This window comes from Schistocerca nitens, chromosome 3, assembly GCF_023898315.1.
Source record: "Schistocerca nitens isolate TAMUIC-IGC-003100 chromosome 3, iqSchNite1.1, whole genome shotgun sequence".
NCBI lineage: Eukaryota > Metazoa > Arthropoda > Insecta > Orthoptera > Acrididae > Schistocerca > Schistocerca nitens.
In genome coordinates, this window is record NC_064616.1 from 58,430,550 (window position 1) to 58,457,526 (window position 26,977).

The window sequence follows — 26,977 nt, forward strand, 5'->3', positions numbered from 1 at the left end:
GTGGCAAATAATGGTGTAGACAGTGAAACAATTAGTGAACAGGGAAGCATTATCATTCGATCGGTCGGCAACAGCTCGCCTCAGGAATCCGAAATGACAGGACACAATCTTGCTAATACTGTAGATTCAGGTTTTGCGTCCTCGCCGTTTTCTCACATAAGTCAAGACACATTTTCTACTTTTCAAAATGCGAATATTGCCAGTTCAAATGCACTGCCGAATAGCACTGAGGAACATGTTTTAGAAACCAGTGCATTGTTATTACAATTAATACAACAAATGGGACAAAGGCTTCAAAAGTTAGATACAACACTTGAACAAAAGCAGAAACAAATGGAACAAAAGCTTCAAAAGTTAGACACAATGGAACAAAATCTTCAAAAGTTAGACACCACGCTTGAACAAACATGTGAAGGTTTAACTGCTGAGTTACTTAAAATCGAATCGAAATGTCAAAAAGTCTGTAATAACGTAAAAACACAAATTTGTGAGCATTTTCAACCTATTTTTTTGCGTCATGAAAATGCATTATAGAATGACGAAGCAGCCATAAAACAACTGTAAACTATAGTTCATGAAAATCACGACACCTTGCAAGCTAAAACTGACTCAATTGCATCTGCCAATTCGGTTACGCAACTTGCAAAACTTGCAAAAACTCAAGGAAACTTAAAGGACATAGTAGATTCGTTTTCAACACAAATGGACACTCTGAAACTTGGTTCAGAAAAACACACTGAGGAAATCAGTTCATTATCAGAGAAAGTAGTCGAACTTTCGCATCAGCTAAATAATTTATCTACGAAGGTAGATGATAATCTGAATGACACAAGACCGGTAGTCTGTAATGACACAGAAGAGTACGAACAAATTAGGAAATTCAAACAAAATCAGAATCAAATTAATACGCAACACCAAAGAGAAATCCGGAAAGTACAAGATCAGTTGGCACAAGTAGTACAAGAATTACGTATTTCAGAGGACATTCTCGCTCCAGCAAGGGAAGAGGGACTTAGAAATACGGAATAGCCACAAAATAATAACACAGGGCATTTAGGAAATTATGAAAGAAATTGGCAAGGTGCACCGAATTTTGAGATGGAACCGCCGACACGACGTAACAATGACCGATATGCGACTCGCCGACACGATGTCTTTGACTATAAGCTGTTCATTACTACACGTAAATTCAAAACATTTAAGAATTGTGGCAATGACATTCATCCACAATCATGGCTTCATCAAGTCTCTCATTGTTTTCCTCCCAACTGGTCATTAGAGCCCAAATTAGAAGTGTGGCTACTTAGAGAATGAACCAGCTGTAAGAGTATGATCGGTCATTCACGACTGTGACGGTGAAGGAGAATTTTATCATGCCTTCCTCTCAGCATATTCGTCTCAAGCTACACAAGACCGACTGAAACATAGAATCATAATGACGAAACATTTCGAACAATCTGAATTTTCCAGTCTTGTGAAATATTTTGAAGACATGTTGCACAAAAATCAGTACCTGTCAAACCCATACAGCCCCTCAGAACTCATCCGCATTTGCTTAATCAAATTGCCTGAACATTTACGACACACTATTTTGGCAGGACGTTGCAAAGACGACATTGAAGCTTTTCAGGGACTGTTACAAGAATTGGAAATCGACACTGACAATCGCGGGATGCGAAAACAGGAACACAACAATTGCAGGTTACATCCATCACAATGTAAGACAATAATAATAGGTGGACACGACAAGGCTATTCTTACAACGCAAATAGTGACCAAAACAGACAACCGTTGGCAGAATAATAGTTACAGAGAAAGATCTCATTTCCGTAGTAATGAATATGACAGAGATAACCATAGAAAGAGACAATATGGGAACCAAAACAATTATTATCAAGGGAGACAGAATAACTTCAGACGCAACAGTTCAGCGCGCAGTTACGATTCAGGGAGAAATTCTCCACCACGTGCCCGACAAGAAAGAAACTATGGAATCTACCGACACGACGACAGACGATATAATCGTAACGACAGACCTGAATTTCACCAGAACTGGCGGGATCCAAACAGGGCAAAGCCCTCTCGACAAGGTGAATTTGTAGAAGTTAGATATCTAAATCCCAGTAACGACGCGCGCGAACAAAGGTAACAGACAATGACTCGCACCACAGGCAGCCAACTGCGCCGGCTGGCTCACAGAAAAATAACATAGACGCTAACCTTGAGAAAAATTCCGTATTCCTTACCGACGTATACCGCATGACAATTGCGTTCAAGTTGAAACTCTGCATACCAGGAAGAGTAAAGGTTTACACCATATTTCAGATGTAAAACCGTTTATTGAAAGATAATCTGCTTTTTAACTTAGTCTTTGCCATAAAACTTTTCACTTCATGTTACTACTACGCTTTGTCACACTTAGAAACTGTTAACATGCAACTATGTTTTGAAGTTAACTATCCAGTCAAGAACCTAGGGAACTTATTTAGACAGTAATTACAAATGCATTGTTATAGTGAACAGACGACACAGTGTTATTGTGTGTGTACTTTATTGCTTGTTAGTAGCACGATTACGTAACGACTATAAGGCTAACATACTTAGACCATATACCAGTACTGCTAATGAGATTTTAATGCAACATTCTGGTTTACTTGAAAATACATTATGGATTTAAAGTGCTTTCTGAGAGATACCAGATTACTCAGTGGTTAGTTTATTTGTCAGTTACACAATTATATCACACCACTACTAATGAGTGACACAACTTATATTACTGCTTTTGCGCTGTATCTGTTTTATATCTGGACAGTTTTTCTGAATTCTTCTGGAAAGTAAAACATGTTTCAGTAGTAACTTTTGTGGTATAGCTACAATGAGACAGCCTTTTTCGTAGCACAACAATACGTTACAGTATACTTCTTTCTTCATCACGGTACTGTACGTAATAACTACGATATGTATACGCATAGCATTTCGCTTTTGTTTATTATGAGGTAAGTACATTGACTTCCACAGAGCTTTGCTTACGGACAATGATAATTACGACACTTGGCACATTTTTTACCCATAAGTAATGACAGAGCTTATGTTGCAGCAAGATGCACAGCTTAGCGTTGCAGTACACATATTTGAGTGATTAATTTTGTCCTTAAAACATTTAGTTTTAAAGATTTTTGAATTACAAAGATACAAAGGTTTTCCGTGATACATTTCGTTCCATTGCTGTAATCTGTGACACCTGAGGGTATAATTACATTAATCCTCAGGGGGTACACGCTTACTTTATGTACCATGTGTTTGGCAAGCACAAGGAGCCCTAGCTAATATGGTATTTGCTTATACAACTTTACGCATTGGTATCATATTTCTCTAAGACATAATTACACAGCTATCTGATCATTTAACTGAGAGAGACAAACATTTTTTTTCTACATCAGTGACAGATGTTTACGTAATTACACAGTTGGATAACTTCACACTTATGAAATTGTATTTTGTCTGTACTTTGTGAACTGTTCATATTTTTTCGGAGCCGTTGTGATACTATGAGAGCTTCGAATGATGTATTTGGTATGGGATCATGGTTTTTAAAGTATGTTTGAGGTAGATGTTAGTATTGAAATGAGCAGAGAATTTTTTTTTACCTTTTGAAATTATTGCAGAAAGCTATGACGTTTTTGAGATTTGACTGAGTTGTTATGATGTTATTATTACGACAACGATATGTATTGTGCTGTTGAGGTATGATTATGATCAATAAACTGATGCTATATGAGGAATTTGATTATGCTACATATTTATTATGTTGAAATATTGAAGAAGTGTCGACGAATATGTATATGTGTAATAAAGTAAGGAATAATGAGTGGTGATTAGGGACTCAGATTTGAGAAAAAGGATGTTGGAAACCAAGAATCGTACTTTAAGTGTTATGAAATGTGTGTAAATGCGTGAATGCATCACAATGCTGGCAAAAATTTTTTGGACACTACTATGTTTATAGGATTTTTGTTTCTACACATTTGTAACGCAAATAAGCGACCTGTGAAATTTTTATATGAGACTGTCACTGTAGCACAAACTGCTGTTGTAAATATTTCGGTAAGGAAGCTAAGTGACCTTGTAGTAATGCATTATGGGCGCCCAACTGTGCCAGTTGCCTGGAGAAAAAGCCGTTAGGTGAAAAAAAGAGGCCATTAACCTCGCTATTGACATGTCTTTGTAGAAAGCATTTCAAATAAGACACACTCATACTTGAAACATATGATTACAGTTTTGAGCTCATACTTTCTGATACTTACTGAAAAGCCTAATGAAATGGTGAGAAATATTTTATGTCTATATGCCTGATTATAGCTACTGTCTTTCTAGTTGAGAGATTTTTTTACTGCCTTACGAAATGCCATATGGCTAGTGAATGATGTTTCATGATTTGCTTTATATATATATTTGCCTAATTTGTTTAATATCTAGTTTCTAGCTGCACTGCAGCATTGGTAAAAATAAAATTTAATAGATGTACTAATGTAAATTTTTTTCTGTCTACAGATCCATTAAACCATGATTTTATGATCCACTTTCTAAAAACAAGGGAACACAAATAGACATTTCCCTTCACAGGAATTGCATAAATAATTTCTTAACTCTAGTGTTAAGATGTGACATAGGTATTAGACAGGCCATCTTTACTGTAATATTTTTTTCTGCTTGAGCTTTGTCATATTTAGATATAAGTTATTGCGTTTGCTGCTGCTGTTTACCAGGCATAGTGCTACTGAATATCACTTTGTATTACTCTGTTAAACCAGTTTTACTACTGATTTATTTTTATTGCACATTGGCTCATATTACTTGTAATGTTGCATTTGGTCTGCTAATTTAGATATACTGCTTTGCTAATTTATGTTTATTGCTGCTTACTTTGCCATTTGCATTTTATTGTCATTGCTGTTTGTGTTAATTGTTTTGTGCTGCTGCTAAGTATGCCTATCAGAAGTTAGTGCCTTCAGTAGATAGAATCTTTTATTTAGCTGGCAGTATATTGGGGCTCGCTGTATTGCAGTAGTTCGAGTAACGAAGATTTTTGTGAGGCAAGTGATTCATGAAAGGTAAGGGTTATTGTTAGCAATTCTTTTGAGATTATTGAAAGTCAGATTGCGTTGCGCTGAAAGTATTGTGTGTCAGTTTAGTGTTGATCAGAATAAGTAAAGAGCGAAATGTCTGAGTACGTTCAGTTCTGCTCAGCTGTTTGAAAATCAAATAACGTAAGGGTTTACCAGCACAAACATTCATAAATTTTTCTAAGGGGACGTTTCAAAGGTAGTCAATGGATTACTTTGCAAGAAAAACTTAAATCCGTCTGGAAAGAGGGGGCTACCAGTGATTCCTAAACATATGCGCTTAGATGTTCTACAGAAATTTCATGACACACCTGACGTGGACATTTAAGATTTATTAAGACGTACGATAGAATCCACAAGAGTTTTTATCTGGTCAGGTTTATTTAGGAGAGTCTGTCACTATGTGTCACAGTGTAGAGAGTGCCAGAGGAGAAACGCAGTTCCTCAGAAACCACCTGGCCGACTTAAACCAACTCCACTAGCCGAAACACCTTTCCAGCATGTTGGGATTGGCCTCGGTCGATTTCCAACGTCTGCTAGTGGCAACAGATGGATTATTGTTTGCACTGATTATCTCACATGCTAAGCCATTACAAAAGCCGTGAAAACAGCCGAAGCATTCGAGGTAGCCATATTCATCGTGGAAGACATGTATTAAAACACGGTGCCCCAAGGTCGTTAATTACGGATCGAGGGAAAGTTTTTCAATCGAATCTTGTGATAGAGATAAACTGTCGGTACAACATCACTCTTCACATGACGACTGTCCACCATCCGCAAACTAACGGGCTCACTGAACGTCTTAATAAGGTTTTGGCCGACATGCTATCAATGTTCGTCATTGTTGACCAGAGCAACTGGGATGAGGTGCTACGCTTCGTGACGTTTATCTACAACACCGCCAGACAAGACACCACAGGATTTACGCCATTTTTCCTGCTGCGTGGGCGTGAGGCGAGTACGACGATGGACACTGTGTTTACGTTACATCCTGATGACGAGGACGACGACTACATCGGCCAGATGTTAACCAGAGCTGAAGACGCTCGGCAGTTACCTCGACTCCACACGCTGCAAGCTCAAGAAAACGATCGCCTAATGTGTGACACAAGCCACCGCCCTGTTGTCTACCAGCCTGGTGACCCTGTCTGGATCTTCAAACCTGTTTGGAAGGTTGGTCTCTCTGAGAAGCTGCTCATGTGCTACTTTGGACCTTATAAGGTTGTAAGACAGTTGTCTGATGTTACTTATGAAGTTGAAGATTTCGACCCAAACAAAAGACGACGAAAGATCAGAGATGCGGTCCACGTCCTTCGAATGATGTCCTACAAGGATCCTGCCACCCAGGGTAAATTGGAAGCTCCAGCGACAGGCAACAAGCGGAAAGGTTACGAAGAGCGCAGCGTCAAAAGACGTTCTAAGAAAATCACTGCCAGGACGAGCATCTGTCATCGGGAGTCGGAGTATACAGGACCAATGACTTGTTCCTGGAGTAGGAGGACATAACACCGAGACGCTGTTCGGTTAAGGAGGGAGCAACGTGGCAACAAAAACTGAGGAGCACCATGGTGTAGTGGTTGTAATACTAAACTGTTGCATGGAGGATGGTGAGTTCAAAACTCACATGGACTTTACAATTTAAATTTCTGTATTCAGTTCGAGTACATTCTAGAAGTATCCACAAAAGTCAAGAATCGTTATACTGGAATGTTCTGTAGCTGTATATATACTGTATGTGTTCTGGCCAGAGGCAGTTTGCTCTGTGCTCTGCAGTAAAATATCATCTTACGGTGCTGATGGTGCCAATATAAATTATGGCATGTAACACTCAGTCATGAAAATATTAAGTAATGAAAATGAACTATCCTTAAATCCAGTTATTTTAACTACGTGTTTCATAATTCCAGAAAACTTGCTTGCAATTGTTTACGATATGTGGATGTTGAAGTGTTAGCATTGAAAATATATATTCACTTTTCCTGTTCTGCCATACGAAAGGGTGCATTAAAATAATTTTTTTTTATTTGTTGTGTTGAATGGGCTGAAATCCTGCATTGTACAAATACTAGATGGTTATCTCTCACAGTCTGCTGTAGAAAGGCTTTAAAAAAATTGGGAGCGTATAAAATGCTATTTTAAAAGCATAGGTGATTCAGACTGTCCAAAAGTTTAGAAAAAGTATGTTTCCAGTGAAAATACGGAAGTAGACACAATTGTTCAGGGTTATATTAGTTTCTTTGAGAATATTGGAAATGTTTTCATTCAAAAAGCAAAGTATTTGGAGAATTCCAATCTTAGTATTACAGAATCTCATGAAGCCATACAGTTACTAATTAGTAAAGTTAGACAGAAAAAGTAAGGTAAATTTTTTAGTAGTGGTACTCATAAATTGTTAAGCACTGGTCTTCGTTCAAATTTGAAATCTGCTAGTGAGAACAGCTTAACTGAATTCTATGATTCTTTATATTAACACTTGGATAAAAATGTTGATGATAGTTTAAAGTGTTTAATCCCAGTATGTTCAAAAGTGGAACATTCAGTGGTATGCATGAAGTTGTGGAATGTGTCAAGCTGGATTGCGTGAATAAAAATGAATTGTATAGGGAATTTTGTTGTTCTGATGACACAATTAAATGTTCTGTCTCTTTAGAGGGTAGCATTAGAGAGAAATGGATAAGGGTGTTAACAGCTTTGAAATCAAATATTGTGAATTTTGAAAACTTGGGAAAGCTGGTAGGTTATGTTATCAGAATACCAGGAAGTACCCCTACAGAATATTTCCTCTTAGAATAATAAGTAGACAGATGTAAGAAACAGAAGTAGTACAAACCTAGTAAAACCTGAACTGTTAGTTACCATGAATTGTCTTTATTCATGCAATGAATGATTTGAAGTTGCTAAAATGATACAATGCTACTGACTGAGGCAAAATCTGTTGCCAAATATTGGTAAATATTTGCGAATTGTAATTAAATCGTTATGTTTTACAAATACTGTTTGATTTTTAGTGAAATTTCGAGATACTCTTAATTACTCCTATTTTTTGTCAAGGATATAAGTATATCCCTTATTTTCTTTTAAAGAAGTTGGACACCTTATCCCTGATGATTGCCGAGGCGCCGTTTCTGTCAACACCGTTGCGAGCAGTGCGAGGTAGTGGAGGGGGTAACGGCCAACGTATATGCCGAGAGGAGCAGCGCAGTATTCATCAGGGAGCACCTGAAGATGGCAACGTGTCTGTTTGCTGAAATATCGTGGAGGAATTACAACATGACCTGGCGAACACGCGAGAATTCTATAAAATTTGCTATAGCATCTAGCTGGACATATTTCACCATGCTGTACTTGGCATATTAGTGGTTTCTACAATCGTATTCTTTGTGTGTGTCTATTAACTTTCCTATAAATACTTCTGGACTCAACTGCATGACACCATTTTGCAGCTTCTATGTTAACATAACTCGGGTGAGGGGAGATGCATGTTTAATGATCTTGATGCTTGCCCACTTATCAGCGCTGTCCAATCCACATTCGCTTCTTTCTTTGTGGTGCTGCACTGCAACCAGACTGAAAAGTTGTAACAATAAACTATTTACAATGCAGGGAATAAAGGGTGCTACAGTGCCAAATGATGTAATGCATATCTAATAGAACACTAGTATTTCGTGAGATTAGGCTCTTCAAAGGGCTTGTAGGGAAGCAGCCTACTCTCGCCGTAGTAAATTCACAGCAGTCTTTCCATTGTGTGCCAGCCTAGTCCGCTGTAACTAGCTCTGACGTCATAAATGTTGCGCAATACTTTAAAAATCAAGCAAATAACCTGAAACGGTTCTAGCATGTCAGGAGTAATACTAAATTAATATGTGTTGAATATCAGTTCGATAACTTTAACCATTTTCGAAATTTGGACGTTTTTCTGTAAAAATCACTGGCGCAACAGAAAAGAGCTAGAGACTTAAAAATTTGTATGTAGATTCCTTTTCCATAATAATTTAATAGAAACAGTACTTTGGATCTCACAAATTAAAATTTTTGTTGGAATTCATAATTTTATGGTTTTTGTCTTAAAAATGAAGGAAGCAAGATAGATTAAGTAGGCTAATAAATAAGGCTAGGATGTTTATATTTAAGTAGAATGGAGATCCGCTATAACCATAAAGATGTGAGAAGTTTCATTTGAATAACTATAAAACTATAGCGATAGCGTATCTCCAAAGGGCAAGTTCAGAGCTCGTCTACTGCGTGCAGTGTGATTAAATTAATTCTCTCGCTCAAAATATTTAACTTAGCCACGTTAGACTTTTATTATGATTACTTACCTGTGTGCAGAATGCACATTTAAATTGAGAGCTTCATCGGCCATCAGCAAAAGAAGCTATGATTTATTCGGTAACTTAATGTGGTGCATTACTAGTCCAGCAGCTAGTCGGGAGAGCCGATTTGATCAGGCCTTCCCTTAGCCGTCCGCACCGCGGCTTTATATATAAATAAGTACGCCGCGCGAGGAGTAAAGGCCCCAGTTCTCTCCAGACGCTGAATAGCACACCATCTGTGTCGGGAGTCGCGCCGCGTCGGTATCATTGCTATAAACAGCCTCGGATGCCGTATTAAGTTACTAGGGATACGCGTAACCATGAAATCATTTTCGAGAGAAGTGTTAATTCTGGGATGACTTTAATGATATATCTTCAGTTTGCGTATGTCGTATTTTCACGTGCCGCCGCGGGACAGACATTCTACCATTATTTAGCGTGGCGTTTGATGAACATTATCATCAAATTATGGCAAGCATTCATTTAAATATTTAATTTGGACAGTTATAGTTGTATCAGCGCATTACACTCTGAACTGCTCTGTTAGTCAGATTGTGTGGATTCTTTTTTTTTTTTTTTCATCTGTGACTTTCAGATTTTAGAAAATCGTTTTTGATTATGAATCCCAGACAATCTCATAATTCTTCAGAGCTATAAGCTGCAGCTATAAGTGTGTTTCTCAGATGAAGTGGGCACTAGGAATTCTAATTAAAGGCTTCACGTTTTGCTAATCACTTTCTGGTTGCCAATATTGTAGTTAGAGAGCCAGTGTTGAGAACGGCAAAACAACAGCATAAATAATAGGAACACTTATATAACAATTAATTCCACCTGCCGCCGCACATATGGTTAATCGGCCGGGAAATGCATCATTTGTACATCACAAAACATGATATAAAACACAACAATTAATTTCAACCAGCTGCCCCACCGGCTGCATTGTTCACTTGCATTGTAGTCCATCAAATCTCCATTCGTTGACAATATAATTCACCCAATAGTTCCTCTCAAGCAATACAGGAGATGCACACAGACATCAGCTTGTATTTCTTGTGATTCGGATCAACTTCATACATTTCGCGGACCACCGTTACTGTTAAGTGATGTATACATATGAGTGCATGTCACTTATTTTTTTAAGTGCTTTTCATCACAACTTAAAATCTTTTCACGACACGATTCTTTCCACTTCTCTGTCAGATGAGCCAGTCGCCTACTAACTATTAAGATTTTTAATTGACCTTTGTCAAAGAATATCTTTAATAGCCAAGACCGCGTTCAAAAATATTTTTTGTTGACCGATTTATACAGGTAGAATTGAGAGGTGGCATGCCTTTACATATGCACACAGTGACTTGCCGCCTCTCATATTTATATCTTACTCTGAGTAATTCGATTTGGGGAAGTATAGCCGAGTATGGTGCTTGCACGGCAAGTATTGAGAACTCAGAAGATATGAATATTTTCCTCTCTAATTACACAGAGTGAAAAGTTGCTATTCCTGCACACGCAGACTTCTCACACAGTGTCTCTCATCACCCAGGTGGTCTGGTGACAGGTGGGTTCTGCTGATCTTGAAAGGGTTATGCCGACGGCTGTGAGGGAGTCGAGTGGATGCTATCCAGACGCCGATATTGTCATAAGGGTTAGAGATTCCGTTACTTCGCAGAAACTTAGTGAAAACACTTTCAGACGGGCTACCAACGAGGCGTGGGAATGACTTGTGTTCCCAGGCAGTCTTGGCGGGCAAATTCTCGCGTTTTCTGCAAAATCATAACTGTGATTGGCTTTCCCAGAGGATAACTCCGTGACATAACAAATCGGCGCAGAAATTGGCACCAAGTATCTCCATTGTTGGAATAGTAGTGCTCCGGCTATAGAGTGGAAATGTCCACCGGTTTTCGAGTTGCTGATTGGCACGTTTAACCACGGCCACTGTGGTGGGGGCAGTAATGTGCTTTGCTTGGCTTGTTCGGGTGCTCTTGGTAGAGTCGGCTCTCGCCTTTCGGTCAGAGTGGGTTACAAGACTGAGTTCTCCCTGCTCTGGACAGCTTGCCTTCCGTTGGCTGTCTAATATACTTTCATTTAATTATAACTGTTTGACGAAATTGCTGAAGTTTAGACTTCAACGTAACTTCCCAAGTACAGTTGGCAATTGAGCGTTCTGCATACAAGCGGCCTATGTTGTCCCCTTTGAGCAGTTTTGGCTAAAGAAGTTGACTGTATTGGAGTTACTGTGTGACTTCGCTTGTTAAAATCAATCACTGTACCGTCAGTGATTGTGTGGTGAGTCTTCTTCGTCTCGTTCAGCGGCGCATTTGTATTGTTCGGAAGTCTTTAGTCTGGAACAACCAGACCAGGATAATTTGTTTCGGGCTATACTCGCACATTATCATCACCACGACGTCCGCCCCGGTAGCTGAGTAGTCGGGGCAACAGAATGTCAATCCTAAGAGCCCGGGTGCGATTCCCGGCTGGGCCGGAGATTTTCTCCGCTCGGGGACTGGGTGTTGTGTTGTCCTAATCATCGTCATTTCATCACCATCGACGCGCAAGTCGCCGAAGTGGCGTCAAATCGAAAGACTTGCAACAGGCGAACGGTCTACCCGGCGGGAGCCCTAGTCACATGACATTTTTTTTTTATCACCACGACGGCACGTCGAAGCAACCAGCCGTCGCCTCTGGTACGCCAGATTGTGTCCTTGCAGTTATTAAGACAGCTTTGTTATGTATGTCCACAGCACCGGCAGATTAGGGAATTTTGCTATGTGGTAATCAGAGTTCAGCAGAGGGCGCCTGTTCCCTTCTTTTCTAACATGGTCCTGTCTTGGGTGTTCATTGTCTTAGTTCTCACTGCTGTAGCAGCAATTAATGTTGGGTTGGTTGGGTGTTTCTCGTAAGATTTGAGTTGCAAGGAATTGGCTCCACATACCACTTGGTCATAAATGTCACAAGCTAGGTTATAGACAACTTCACCTTCACAGCATTTATTTGAGTATCCAATTTGAATTATTGTAAATGTTTCATGTGTATTGTTTATTATTTTGAGGTTAGGGCGTAATAAATCAAATTGTTATTTTGGACAGAACTTTCATTCTGCTGATCGGTAGAGCAGCCCTTTCATTTCTCACTGTGTTAATGAAACTTTCGATTATCAAATTAATTTCTATCAAATTAAATTATTGCAGGTGCCAAACACTTTTCTACTCCACTTGCAGGGTCGATTACAGTCAGATCGCGTTTCTTTTTAATCCATGTGCAACAACAAAAGTCGGAGTTAGAAGAGGGGGGTTTAGAGTTGCATTTTCATATGAAGATTCTAGAAGAATTTAGTGTTAAATACTCTGCTAGCCCCGGCACCTCGCATAAAATGGCGACCTTTAGCCCCAGATCTTTCCTGTGAATCGCTGATGAGCAAGCAGTATTCTCAGTAGGAACATACAAATTTTTATAATTAATTTTTTTTAATGATTAATACCCAAGTTCTTTTCTGGCAGTTCCGCGTTTAGTTTTTAAGGAGCGGCGCATGATTACAGTTTTTTTGTTTTCGGTGTATATATTTTTTGTTTGTTCATTGTTTTTTGTGGTTCTTTGATGTGGTGTCCCGACCTGATCACACTTTGGTTTGTGTGATGTTTCTGTACCACAACAAATCGAGCATGTAATTACAGCGTTGGAACGGTGTTGTTGAAATTTTGTGTGGAGGTGTAAAAATATAGGGAGTAGATTATTTTTATTGTGCATTTTAGATAAATCTGTTTTTCATGAGTGATCACAAGAAGTAAGGCACGACTATTAGTGAGCGAAGCTAAAACAAAAGATGATATCATAATGGATAAGGGGCAGGTTACTGACGGGGATAGGTTCGGAGATGAGATGGGCACATTTTTAGCATGACAGGGCGACAGAGCCATTGATGAAGAAGGTGATTTGGATGCGATCTTAGAGCAACGTCGCTGCCGTGATTATGCTAGTGAGATAGAGGTGAAACAGAGACAGTCACACAGGTCGAGACGGTAGCAGAAGTTTATAGATAATCGAACGAGGGCAGACACAGGCCAGCTCGGCCACGTCAAAGCTCTGGCGCCCAGGTGTCCAGAGTTACATCGCCCATGTGTGACGAGGATCAAAAAGATGACATTAACCCAGTATTGAGCTTCCTACGATCGATGAAAGAAGAAGATGACGAACAACGTAAGAAGGAAAAGAAAGAACATGATCAACAGCGTAAGAAGGAGAAGGAACAAGCTGAGAAACAGCGTAAGAAGGAGAAGGAAGAAGCTAACGAACAGCGTAAGAAGGACACTCAGGCAATAATTTCGCATAAAGGGGAAATTCTTGGGGAATTACTAACAATAAAGAAGGAATGTGGTTCCGGCCGCTGTGGGCGAGCGGTTATAGGCGCTTCAGTCCGAAACCGCGCGACTGCTACTGTCGCAGGTTCGAATCCTGCCTTGGGCATGGATGTGTGTGATGTCCTTAGGTTAGTCAAGTTTAAGTAGTTCTAAGTTCTAGGGGACTGATGACCTGAGATGTTAAGTCCCATAGTGCTCAGAGCCATTTGAGCCAAAGAATGTGGAGAAGTAAAACAAATGTCAATGGTTGTACAAAAAGTAGCAGGCCTATCGAAAACTGAATCAACAGCGGCAATGAAAATCGCAAAAGCAGCTTCTAAATTACCAGGGCGCTTGCGACATACAACAAAAGCCCAGTCAAAATCCCTAGCGTTCTTTAAAACTAAAGGTAATATTGCGGTTACGAACACCATGAAACAAATGGAAGAAGTAGAATGTCGGATAGTGAAACTAGAGCGAAACGGGCACACGAGTACTACGCGTTCGGATACCAACGATGAAGTACACCGAATTGTGTCTCCGAGTAAAAGCCCACAGTGCTCTAGCCCAGTGACAAAGTGCGGAACTAACAATACATACGCAAAAAGAGCGTGTAATAGCTCCAATAATTGCAGCCCACTTAGGAGAGTGAATGCTGAATGCCACTTCCACTATGATACAGAGGTAGCACATCAAAGTTAACAGCAAGATATGTCAGGACACTCAGCAGACGTGCAAGTATCGGAAACGAGTGACAACACCAGTGCGAGGATCGGACAGGATTTTGATCACAGTCACTTATTGTCGATACTAAAATTCCAGAAGTTCAATTGGCCGGTGTGGCCGAGCGGTTCTAGGCGCTTCAGTCTGGAACCGCGCGACTGCTACGGTCGTAGGTTCGAATCCTGCCTCGGGCATGGATGTGTGTGATGTCCTTAGGTTACTTAGGTTTAAGTAGTTCTAAGTTCTAGGGGGCTGATGACCTCAGATGTTAAGTCCCATAGTGCTCAGAGCCAGAGCCAGAAGTTCAAAGATAATGGAGAGTCGATACACCCCAAGAGCTGGGTGATGCAGTTTACAAATTCATTAGCATCATCATGGCCAACCCAGGCAAAAACATCGAAGGCTAAGCCGCGGAAAAGATGCGGGGTGTGTCAGCGACGAGTCGGACTTATCAGGAATTCGTTGGTGCGTTCCTGCGGACCTACTGGTCAAAGGAAACGCAAGACAGTATTAAGGAGGAAATAATATTTTGTCCTGAACTGGAAGTGTCCGGGCAAAGAAGCGCAACCAAATTTTTTCATGATTTACTCAAGAAAAATCAAATTTTAGATAGTCCATATAGCAACGAATAAATCATTAAATTTTTCTTTTTCCAAATTGCCAGTTAGGTACCAACAGACACTTGTCGGGAAGTGTGGATCTGACATAAAAGCATTCAAGAGTCTATTGCGTGAACTCGAAGTAGTGTTTGATAAACAAGATGCAAAGGACAGGAAGAAGGGGCAGAGTAACAAATACCAACGACCAGCATGGGAGGACGACAACAGATCGCATAATCGCACTTGTCAGTTAGGAAACCAGGGTTACGGAAATCAAGGTTACACTATTCAAGGTTATGGAAACAAGAGACACGGAAACCAGAACGTCAGGGAACAGGGTCAAGCTAGACAAGGAATCTGGGACAGGAGGAATAAAGAACGACAAAGCGACCGTAATTGGAAAGAGCGAAACCAAGGACAACAGTGGAGCCAGGAGATTGAAACTAGACCTGCAAATCCTAATGCACGCCAGAGGAGGGGGAGTTTAACAAGGGATTGACGCCAGACTAGTGCGAACACAGGCCTCGGGAATTTCGCACGTAATCTCGGACCTGACACTACGGATGATAAATTACGAAGATTTATCAGAAATGCTGCTCGAAGAAGATAAAAAACTCCTCGACAGGATCGGCAGCCTCTTATCACAGTAGCAATAGCTGAAAGAATATGAATGCGATCATAGAAGTGGAAGCTACATAAAGGCAATATCTGATGCAGCGTACAAGAGGTGCTCTCAGGAGGTGGAGTGGCCTGTCCTATCGGTTAAGAAAACCAAAATAAAAGGGGCATTAACGGGTAAATGTACGGTGGTCACCCAACAAACAAGACTGGAATTCTCCTGCCTAGGACACAAAATAGAGTCAACTTCTGTATCGTGCCACATCTGACGATCGACTTGATAATAGGAACGGACTTCCTAAATTAACTTGAAGCGATAGTTGATCTAAGACGAGGTGAAGTGGTTTTGAGGAAAGGGAATCCCGTCCACATTAAGTTCGGCGACCAGCTCATCCCAGCTCAACTACCGTCTAACTGTGTACGGATAAACTATGCGTGTCAGAACGACAGAAAGGAAGATCAGGCCGATGTTGCGGGTAGGGGAGAGGACACGGATGAGAATTAAGTCGTAATAATGGAAAAAATAAAGGAGAAAACAGGAGAAAAAGTGGAAGCAATAAAGAATAGAAGGTCCGACCAGCGCAAAGAACTTCATAAATTACTAGTAGAACATGCGGAGGTCTTCATTCCCAATACAGGATCAATAAAGAACTTCCAATATGAATTCCTTGTACGTCCACACAACCAGTTTCGTGTGCCACCATACCCAATCCCCTTGACATATCGACAGAAAGCAGCAGCTGAAATTACGCGAATTCTGAGTGAAGGAATAATAGAACCTACGGCTTCAGCCTATAATAACCCATTAAGAGCCGTCGAGAAGGCAGATGGTAGTATTCGTTTAGTCTTGCACTAGCAACAAATTAATACCATAATAGAACCTGAAGCAGACAGACCAGAAAGATTAGAGGAACTCTTACAAAACTTCCATGGAATATCAATCTTCTCATCAGTTGATCTAAAATCGAGTTTCTGGCAAATTGAGCTCCACCCAGATTGGAGACAGGATACAGCCTTTATAGCATTTGGAAGATGTTACCGGTTTCGTCATCTACCATTTGGTTTGAACATTTCGCCTGCCGCATTCATTCGGGGGCTGAACGGCATACTAAGTGATAATTTGAAACGTCATGTCACCAGCTACGTGGACGATTTGCTGATAGCGGAGAAATCGTGGGGAGAGCACAATGCGGTCCTCCGTGAACTCCTAGCGACAGTCAAGGAATACGGAGTGTCTATCAATATCGAAAAATCGAATTCTGGGACGCCCTCTGTCAAATTTCTAGGACATATCATCACGGGTGAGAGCAATTCGCCAAATCCCGAAAAGATAGAAGCGATTGAAAAGTTTCCCATTCCTGCGACAAAGAAGCAGTTAAGGGGGTTCTTAGGGATCATAAATTTTTATAACCGCTTCGTACATGTCAAAACTAAGAGCAGTCCTAGGTTGTACCAACTTACAGGAAAGAAGATTCCTTGGGAATGGGAAGAGGTAGCCGAATCTGAATGGATAGCATTGAATTTGGTATTGCTACAAGCACCCATTCTCTCACACCCTAATTCAGCAGGAAAGTTTTGCATTGTAACGGACAGCTCATGCTCAGATCTGGGTGTCATGGTGTTCCAAAAGTATGTACATGAAGGAAACAGGGTATGGAAGACACTTGCGTTTGGTAGCAGAGTACTAGCCAAGAGTGAGAGGAATTACTCGGTAACCGAGTTAGAGGCGCTGGCTATTGTATGGGCGTTTGAAAAATTCAGGTACCTTCTGTTTGGTCGCAAGACGACGGTCTACACAGACCACAAGGCACTCGAGTTCCTGATGACTGCAAAGCTTAATCACAGGCGGCTCATTAGGTGGGCATCATATTTGCAGCAGTACAACTTTTCGATAGAATATATCCCCGGCAGTCAGAAAATTATTGCAGACTCCTTATCACGGTAACCGATCGGATTTGACCACAACATAGAAGAAGATCTGGAGGAAAATCACTATTGCCTTTTCTATATGCAAAAAGTAGCCTTTGAAAATCTTATTACCTGTAGTATGCAGGATATAAAGAAGGAGCAAGACAAGGACCATGCCCTAGTGTTATTGAAACAGAAATGGATAGACAGAAGACACGCCACCGTCCGGCAGTTCTACCTCTTACGGAAAGGCATAATCTTCCACCGAAACTATGCCAATGACACTGAATGGGAGGTACGCATCCATGAACACCTAATAAACAAGGTTATATGGCATACTAACCTCAGCTATGGACACTTCAGATCACTGCACTGTAGCTCATTCTCTAGATTGTCGCAAAGATGACAAATATCGAAATAGATGACAGAGGGACTGAAAAACAATTAAAATCGCTCAAAAGCGGTAAGGCTGCTGGACCTGATGGGATACCAGTTCGATTTTACACAGAGTACGCGAAGCAACTTGCCCCCCTTCTTGCAGCGGTGTACCGTGGGTCTCTAGAAGAGCGTAGCGTTCCGAAGGATTGGTAAAGGGCATAGGTCATCCCCGTCTTCAAGAAGGGACGTCGAACAGATGTGCAGAACTATAGACCTATATCTCTAATGTCGATCAGTTGTAGAATTTTGGAACACGTATTATGTTCGAGTATAGTGACTTTTTGGAGACTAGAAATCTACTCTGTAGCAATCAGCATGGGTTTCCTAAAAGACGATCGTGTGAAACCCAGCTCGCGCTTTTCGTCCACGAGACTCAGAGGGTCATAGACACGGGTTCCCAGGTAGATGCTGTGTTTCTTGACTTCTGCAAGGCGTATGATATAGTCCCCCACAGTCGTTTAATGAACAAAGTAAGAGCATATGGACTATCAGACCAATTATATGATTGGCTTGAAGAGTTCCTAGATAACAGAACGCAGCATGTCATTCTCAATGGAGAGAAGTCTTCCGAAGTAAGAGTGATTTCAGGTGTGCCGCAGAGGAGTGTCGTAGGACCGTTGCTATTCACAATATACATAAATGACCTTGTGGATAACATCGGAAGTTCACTGAGGCTTTTTACGGATGATGCTGTAGTATATCTAGAGGTAGTAACAATGGAAAATTGTACTGAAATGCAGGAGAAGCTGCAACGAATTGACGCATGGTGCAGAGAATGGCAGTTGAATCTCAATGTAGACAAGTGTAATGTGCTGCGAATACACAGAAAGAAAGATCCTTTATCATTTAGCTACAATATAGTAGGTCAGTAACTGGAAGCAGTAATTCCATAAATTATCTGGAAATAGGCATTAGGAGTGATTTAAAATGGAATGACCATATGAAATTAATCGTCGGTAAAGCAGATGCCAGACTGAGATTCATTGGAGGAATCCTAAGGAAATGCAATCCTAAAACAAAGGAAATAGGTTACAGTACACTTGTTCGTCCACTGCTTGAATACAGCTCACCAGTGTGGGATTCGTACCAGATAGGATTGATAGAAGAGATAGAGAAGATCCAACGGAGAGGAGCGCGTTTCGTTGCAGGATCATTTAGTAATCGCGAAAGCGTTACGGAGATGATAGATAAACTCCAGTGGAAGACTCTGCAAGAGAGACGCTCAGTAGCTCGGTACGGTCCTAAGGTTATAGAATCGGCGGCTGAAAGAACTCTCAAATTGAAGTGCGGCCTGTGATTGTGTAATTATTGTGAGAACGGACGTCCTAGTTTGATTAATGTAAATGGGAGAACCAATCTGTGTCAGATACTTTGTCACACGCGCGAACTGGTGTAACAGTAATTTTCCATCCGACGAAACTGACAGATTGAAGACCTATTAACTGAATAGAGCACGATAATTGTCTCTTTGAAATTGTGAGTGCTGAGTGTTTTAAATTTGGTATAGAGGGACCGCTTATGTCAACGCCCGAAGAGGGAGAGATTTGCTATGATTTGAATGAATATTAATGATACTTTAAAGTGGTGGTGACGCTTAGGTTTTTTGTTTCTTTGTTTTACTAGCGTCCGCTTAGTGGGGAAGTAGTTTACCACCAGCACTCACGCCTGACGAAACTTTGTGGGGATATTGAAAATTAAGAAAATGGTAAAGAAAACAATACTCAAGCCCTGTGCATGATAAAGGAAAAATTGGTGTCTCGTGTTATCATTTCTCCCCATATAACGTAACTTGAAAATACGGTAACAGAATCTTTGGATCTCAAAAAGTAAAAAGGTTAAAGACTACGCAGTGAATCAAAACGTTAAAGTACAAGCAGGACAAAGAATATTAAAGTGAAAGATATCTCACACTGAGAGTTTGTTACGTTAAGTACGTAACGTTCGGCTTAAAGTAAATGAAAGAGGTTTATGTCTGAGTGCTTAAGTAATAAAAGTGGAAAAGTTAAGTTATGGGGAATTAATAAACTATGAAGGTTGTAGCATAAACCATTATCATTGATAGAGTGTAAGTAGCATTGTCCATTGTGTGTGTGCGTAAAAAGAAATGAGCAAGGATAGAGCTGCAGTGCAGTGACTGTATAGGCTTTATAACCTCTGACTACCAACGCTCAGTCAACACGTAAAATTATATCGCTGGCGTGCTCTTACGAAAATTAAACTAACTGAAACTGGTAGATAAGAAAATACAGTCCAGATTGATTGCTTCAGTGGGGTTCTATTAAAAGGAACGCTTAAACTCCACGTTGGACAAAGCTGGGAAAAAGATAAGATACATCCAAGGTATCAGCGTTGGAGTGTTGGGTAACGTAAGCGAGGTTTCCGATGACGTTGCTGTGAAATGTGTCACATCACAGTGAATTGGGTTTAATTGACTTAAGTAGCGCATCCTAATCAGACTTGTAGTTTCTGCTTGATTCCATCGACTAGTACACTACTGGCCATTAAAATTGCTACACCACGAAGATGACGTGCTACAGACGCCAAATTTAACCTACAGGAAGAAGATGCGGTGATATGAAATTGATTAGCTTTTCAGAGCATTCACACAAGGTTAGCGCCGGTGGCGACACCTACAACGTGCTGACATGAGGAAAGTTTACAGCCGATTTCTCATACACAAACAGCAGTTGAACGGCGTTGCCTGGGGAAACGTTGTTGTGATGCCTCGTGTAAGGAGGAGAAATGTGTACCATCACGTTTCCGACTTTGATATTGGTCGGATTGAAGCCTATCGCGATTGCGGTTTATCGTATCGCGACATTGCTGCTCGCGTTGGTCGAGATCCAATGGCTGTTAGGATAATATGGAATTGGTGGGTTCAGGAGGGTAATACGGAACACCGTGCAGCATCCCAACGGCCTCGTATCATTAGCAGTCGAGATGACAGGCATCTTATCCACATGGCTGTAACGGATCGTGCAGCCACGTCTCGATCCCTGAGTCAACAGATGGGGACGTTTGCAAGACAACAACCATCTGAAAGAACAGTTCGACGACGTTTGCAGCAGCATGGACTATCAGCTCGGAGACCATGGCTGCAGTTACCCTTGACGCTGCATCACAGAAGGGAGCGCCTGCGATGGTGTACTCAACGACGAACCTGGGTGCACGAATAGCAAAACGTCATTTATTCGGATGAATCCAGGTTCTGTTTACAGCATCATGATGTACCTGTACACCCCATCCAAGCTCTGTTTGACTCAATGCCCAGGTGCATGAAGGTCATTATTACGGCCACAGGTGGTTGTTCTGGGTACTGATTTCTCTGGATGTATGGACCCAATTTGCGTGAAAATGTAATCACATGTCAGTTCTAGTATAATATATTTGTCCAATGAATACCTGTTTATCATCTGCATTTCTACTTGGTGTAGCAATTTTAATGGCCAGTAGTGTAGATTACTTTTGGTGTTCAAAAATGGTTCAAATGGCTCTGAGCACTATGGGACTCAACTGCTGAGGTCATTAGTCCCCTAGAACTTAGAACTAGTTAAACCTAACTAACCTAAGGACATCACAAACATCCATGCCCGAGGCAGGATTCGAACCTGCGACCGTAGCGGTCTTGCGGTTCCAGACTGCAGCGCCTTTAACCGCACGGCCACTGCGGCCGGCTTTTTGGTGTTAGATTGCTGGTCGAACCTGTAAAATCTTGTGATAGTCAGATGAGTTAACTAAAATTTTCAACCGGTAGCTAACACTAGCCGATAAAACCAGAACCCGTTTGTACTAGTTGTGGTCTAGTTGCATCTTCGGCGATAGCTACTGTGCGAGTGGTAAGCATTTGGTTAAACTTTCCATCCTCACAACTACTTGCAGATAGCTGGTATAGTACATGGCATTGCGGAAGTCTATGGTGTCGCTACGCTTTTTAATGCACTTGCCATCTCTGTGTATCAGTGCCATCCCACCCAGGTTTGACACACTGATAAATGGCAGTCGCTTTAGCAGGTGTTGTTGGCAAGCGCAGTAAATAAAATTAGCAGACACACCACCACCGATCAGTGAGGCACCCAATGGGATAACAAAATTGGCACCCATTACAGTACTGAAAAACCGGATTCCTAAATACTTGATAACCGAGGTCGTATACTTCCCACCAAGGGCGCGGACGCAGCACCGAGCCGTAGTGGATTTGGCTCTGAAGAGGATAAGGGCTGCAGCAGAGGTCAGGAAGAGACGTGCCGACAGGGGAGCTCGTGCATGACTCTTCCAAATTAGACAAAGGGTGCTCGTGAAGTCCTTCCGAGCCTCGAACAAACAAAACATGAAATGCCAAAAATTCTATTCTGTTTACAACGGCCTGTACCGTATAAGGAGAGCAGCTCACCACAATGTTTATGAATTGGAGACTCTGAAAGGAAAGAAGTCCATAGGACTCCACCACATCTCTCGTGGAATAGTAGTGGTGTACATAGTAGAATGGGCAAATAAATGAACCTTGCTACAGGTACAGTAACAATAACACTTGCGTTAACAGATTAAGATTGTTAAAGTATTAACACACTGCGATGTCTTGTAAAAGAATTTACTGCTGCTATCCTTTTTTTTCTTATGTTCGCGACTTCAAATGTCGATGGAGTAGGAGGCACTACCATTCCATGAGCAATGTTCTTGTCCTTTCCTGTCTGGTGACCATGTTGAGGGATAATAATGAGTGATGAAATGTCGCACAAACAGGCGCATACAAGAACGTGCTCCTAGAAGCGTTCTGGGAAGTCGTGATACGCTCCATAGCAGCCACAACCAGTTCGCGAGACGTTCATACCAATGCTTGCTGGCAATCGTCAGTGCACTGCAAGATTGTGGTATATTGCGTGATTTCGAGGATGAGTTTGGACAGTATAGTTTTTACAGTGATGCGCCAGCATCGCTGTCTTACAAGTCGGGGTGAACCTGTGAGCGTTTGACTCCAATAGTGCCCTAGACGGTAGAAATGCGGGCATAAAGCCTACCATGCCAATCTGCTGGTTGGGGATTTAGCGTGCTGCTAGTGACTGTCACAGATGAATAATCAAGGAATTATACTTGGAGATTCGTGACATACTGTGTAGTTTGCGTGTGGTGGGCGACTGAATCCTCAACAGGAACCAGTCCTGGTTTGGTCATATTACATTGCCTCTGGACAGGTGCACTTTGATCGCTAAAACCACATCACATAGAAAAAGAAGTTGCAACTATAACTTGATTGTCTTGTGTATCCATGGCTAACCCAGTCTCTGGAGTTTCAGTGAGGCGTAGTGAGAACTCGGACGCCGTGTCGTACGGTGCGCACATCACTGTCGTCGTCAATAGCGGCGAGCAGCGAGACATCTCAGCGTAACAGGAATTATGTAAGAGTACTGTATAAGGTACAAAAAGTACCATATACTAGAATAAGTTAAACTTTAGGATTAAGCAATAACTAGATCCTTAATATTGTGGGTATTTTCTACCACAAGTAGGAATGTTTGGCGCTCGTGTTGGGATGCTATTTTTCAGGTCACCAAACCAGTGACCCGAGATGGAGGGACGACGGGCGAGCAAACGTAGAATAGTTGCATGTTCTTTATAACTAAGTAAAAGTTCAACCTGCATAATAACTGTTGTATCCACGGACCCAACCAACGTACCAACCGACCAACTCGCGCATGCACGCCCTGACCGTGACATCGCTGGCCACAGTTCCCGTCGCGGCCGTCGGCGTCTCAGGGCGTTACCGCCGACGGAAGAGGTCGCGCCATGGGTGAGCTCGGGTCCGCAGCGCCCTCTGCCTTTTGCATATAAGGAGGATCGCTGGCCCCGAGACGGACAGTCTATTGTCGATTGTCTATTGCTAGCCTTTCGTGGAGTTTAAAGCGGAGCCATTGCAGTGTGATATTTGCTATTATATTCGACTAGGCTCAGTACACGGATTACTCATGGATACTACTTGGCGTTGTATTGCTGGTGCACGTTTCGACAGAAATAAAGATAAGTTATTTCTTCATTCTAGCTGGCGCAATTCTTGTCATTAATTATTTTTCGGCCAATAGACATAGCTACATCCTGGTCACTACCCACGCTTTATACAATTGTGGTGGCTGCACCAAAAGTACCTCCGAGGACCTTGGGTTTGGGAGCCGTCACAAAAATAAAATACAATACTGGCCATTAAAATTGCTACACCAAGAAGAAATGCACATGATAAACAGGTATTCATTGGACAAATATATTATACTAGAACTGACATGTGATTACATTTTCACGCAAATTGGGTCCATACATCCAGAGAAATCAGTACCCAGAACAACCACCTGTGGCCGTAATAATGGCCTTCATGCACCTGGGCATTGAGTCAAACAGAGCTTGGATGGGGTGTACAGGTACAGATGCCCATGCAGCTTCAATACGATACCACAGTTCATCAAGAGTAGTGACTGGCGTATAGTGACGAGCCACCTGCTCGGCCACCATTGGCCAGACGTTTTCAATTGGTGAGATATCTGGAGAATGTGCTGGCCAGGGCAGCAGTCGAACATATTCTGTAAATAGAAAGGCCCGTAGAGGAACTGCAACATGCGCTCGTGCATTGTTATGCTGAAACGTAGGGTTTTGCAGGGATCGAATGAAGGGTAGAGCAATGGGTCGTAACACATCTGATATGTAACGTCCACTGTTCAGCGTACCGTCAATGCGAACAAGAGGTGACCGAGACGTGTAACCAATGGAACCCCATACCATTACGCCAGGTGATACGCCAGTATGGCGATGACGAATACACGCCTCCAATGTGCGTTCTACGCCAGTATGGCGATGACGAATACACGCTTCAAAAAAATGGTTCAAATGGCTCTGAGCACTATGGGACTCAACTGCTGTGGTCATAAGTCCCCTAGAACTTAGAACTACTTAAACCTAACTAACCTAAGGACAGCACGCAACACCCAGCCATCACGAGGCAGAGAAAATCCCTGACCCCGCCGAGAATCGAACCCGGGAACCCGGGCGTGGGAAGCGAGAACGCTACCGCACGACCACGAGATGCGGGCTACACGCTTCCAATGTGCGTTCACCGCGATGACGCCACACACGGATGCGACCATCATGATGCTGTAAACAGAACCTGGATTCATCCGCAAAAATGACGTTTTGCAATTCGTGCACCTAAGTTCGTCGATGAGTACACCATCGCAGGCGCTCCTGTCTGTGATGCAGCGTCAAGGGTAACCGCAGCCACGTTCTCCGAGATGATAGTCCATGCTGCTGCAAACGCCGTCGAACTGTTCGTGCAGATGGTTGTTGTCTTGTGAACGTCCCCATCTGTTGACTCAGGGATCGAGACGTGGCTGCACGATCCGTTACAGCCATGCCGATAAGGTACCTGTCATCTCGACCGATAGTGATACGAGGCCGTTGGGATCCTGCACGACGTTCCGTATTACCCTCCTGAACGCACCGATTCCATAGTCTGCTAACAGTCATTGGATCTCGAACAACGCGAGCAGCAATGCCGCGATACGATAAACCGCAATCACGATAGGCTACAATCCGACCTTTATCAAAGTCGGAAACATGATGGTATGCATTTCTCCTCCTTACACGAGGCATCACAACAACGTTTCACCAGGCAAAACCGGTCAACTGCTGTTTGTGTATGAGAAATCGGTTGTAAACATTCCCCATGTCAGCACGTTGTAGGTGTCACCACCGGCGCCAACCTTGTGTTAATGCTCTGAAAAACTAATCTTTTGCATATCACCGCATCTTCTTCCTGTCTGTTAAATTTGGCGTCTGTAGCACCTCATCTTCGTGGTGTAGCAATTTTAATGGCCAGTAGTGTAATTTATTCAAAAGCCATAGAATGTAGATCGTTGCAAATGGTAGTTAATTCTTGAGCATCTACTGTTGATCTATATAAGCAATAGTAATATTAGTGCGGGCGCGCACATTTAGTTGTTCATCCAATACATAGCATCAGTTGTCACGCACCGTGTACAGTAGTGAGATCAGTCTCTACACAAATATCAAGATAAATTATTTCCATGGTTCAAATGGTTCAAATGGCTCTGAGCACTATGGGACTCAACGTCTGAGGTCATTAGTCCCCTAGAACTTAGAAATACACTCCTGGAAATGGAAAAAAGAACACATTGACACCGGTGTGTCAGACCCACCATACTTGCTCCGGACACTGCGAGAGGGCTGTACAAGCAATGATCACACGCACGGCACAGCGGACACACCAGGAACCGCGGTGTTGCCCGTCGAATGGCGCTAGCTGCGCAGCATTTGTGCACCGCTGCCGTCAGTGTCAGACAGTTTGCCGTGGCATACGGAGCTCCATCGCAGTCTTTAACACTGGTAGCATGCCGCGACAGCGTGGACGTGAACCGTATGTCCAGTTGACGGACTTTGAGCGAGGGCGTATAGTGGGCATGCGGGAGGCCGGGTGGACGTACCGCCGAATTGCTCAACACGTGGGGCGTGAGGTCTCCACAGTACATCGATGTTGTCGCCAGTGGTCGGCGGAAGGTGCACGTGCCCGTCGACCTGGGACCGGACCGCAGCGACGCACGGATGCACGCCAAGACCGTAGGATCCTACGCAGTGCCGTAGGGGACCGCACCGCCACTTACCAGCAAATTAGGGACACTGTTGCTCCTGGGGTATCGGCGAGGACCATTCGCAACCGTCTCCATGAAGCTGAGCTACGGTCCCGCACACCGTTAGGCCGTCTTCCGCTCACGCCCCAACATCGTGCAGCCCGCCTCCAGTGGTGTCGCGACAGGCGTGAATGGAGGGACGAATGGAGACGTGTCGTCTTCAGCGATGAGAGTCGCTTCTGCCTTGGTGCCAATGATGGTCGTATGCGTGTTTGGCGCCGTGCAGGTGAGCGCCAC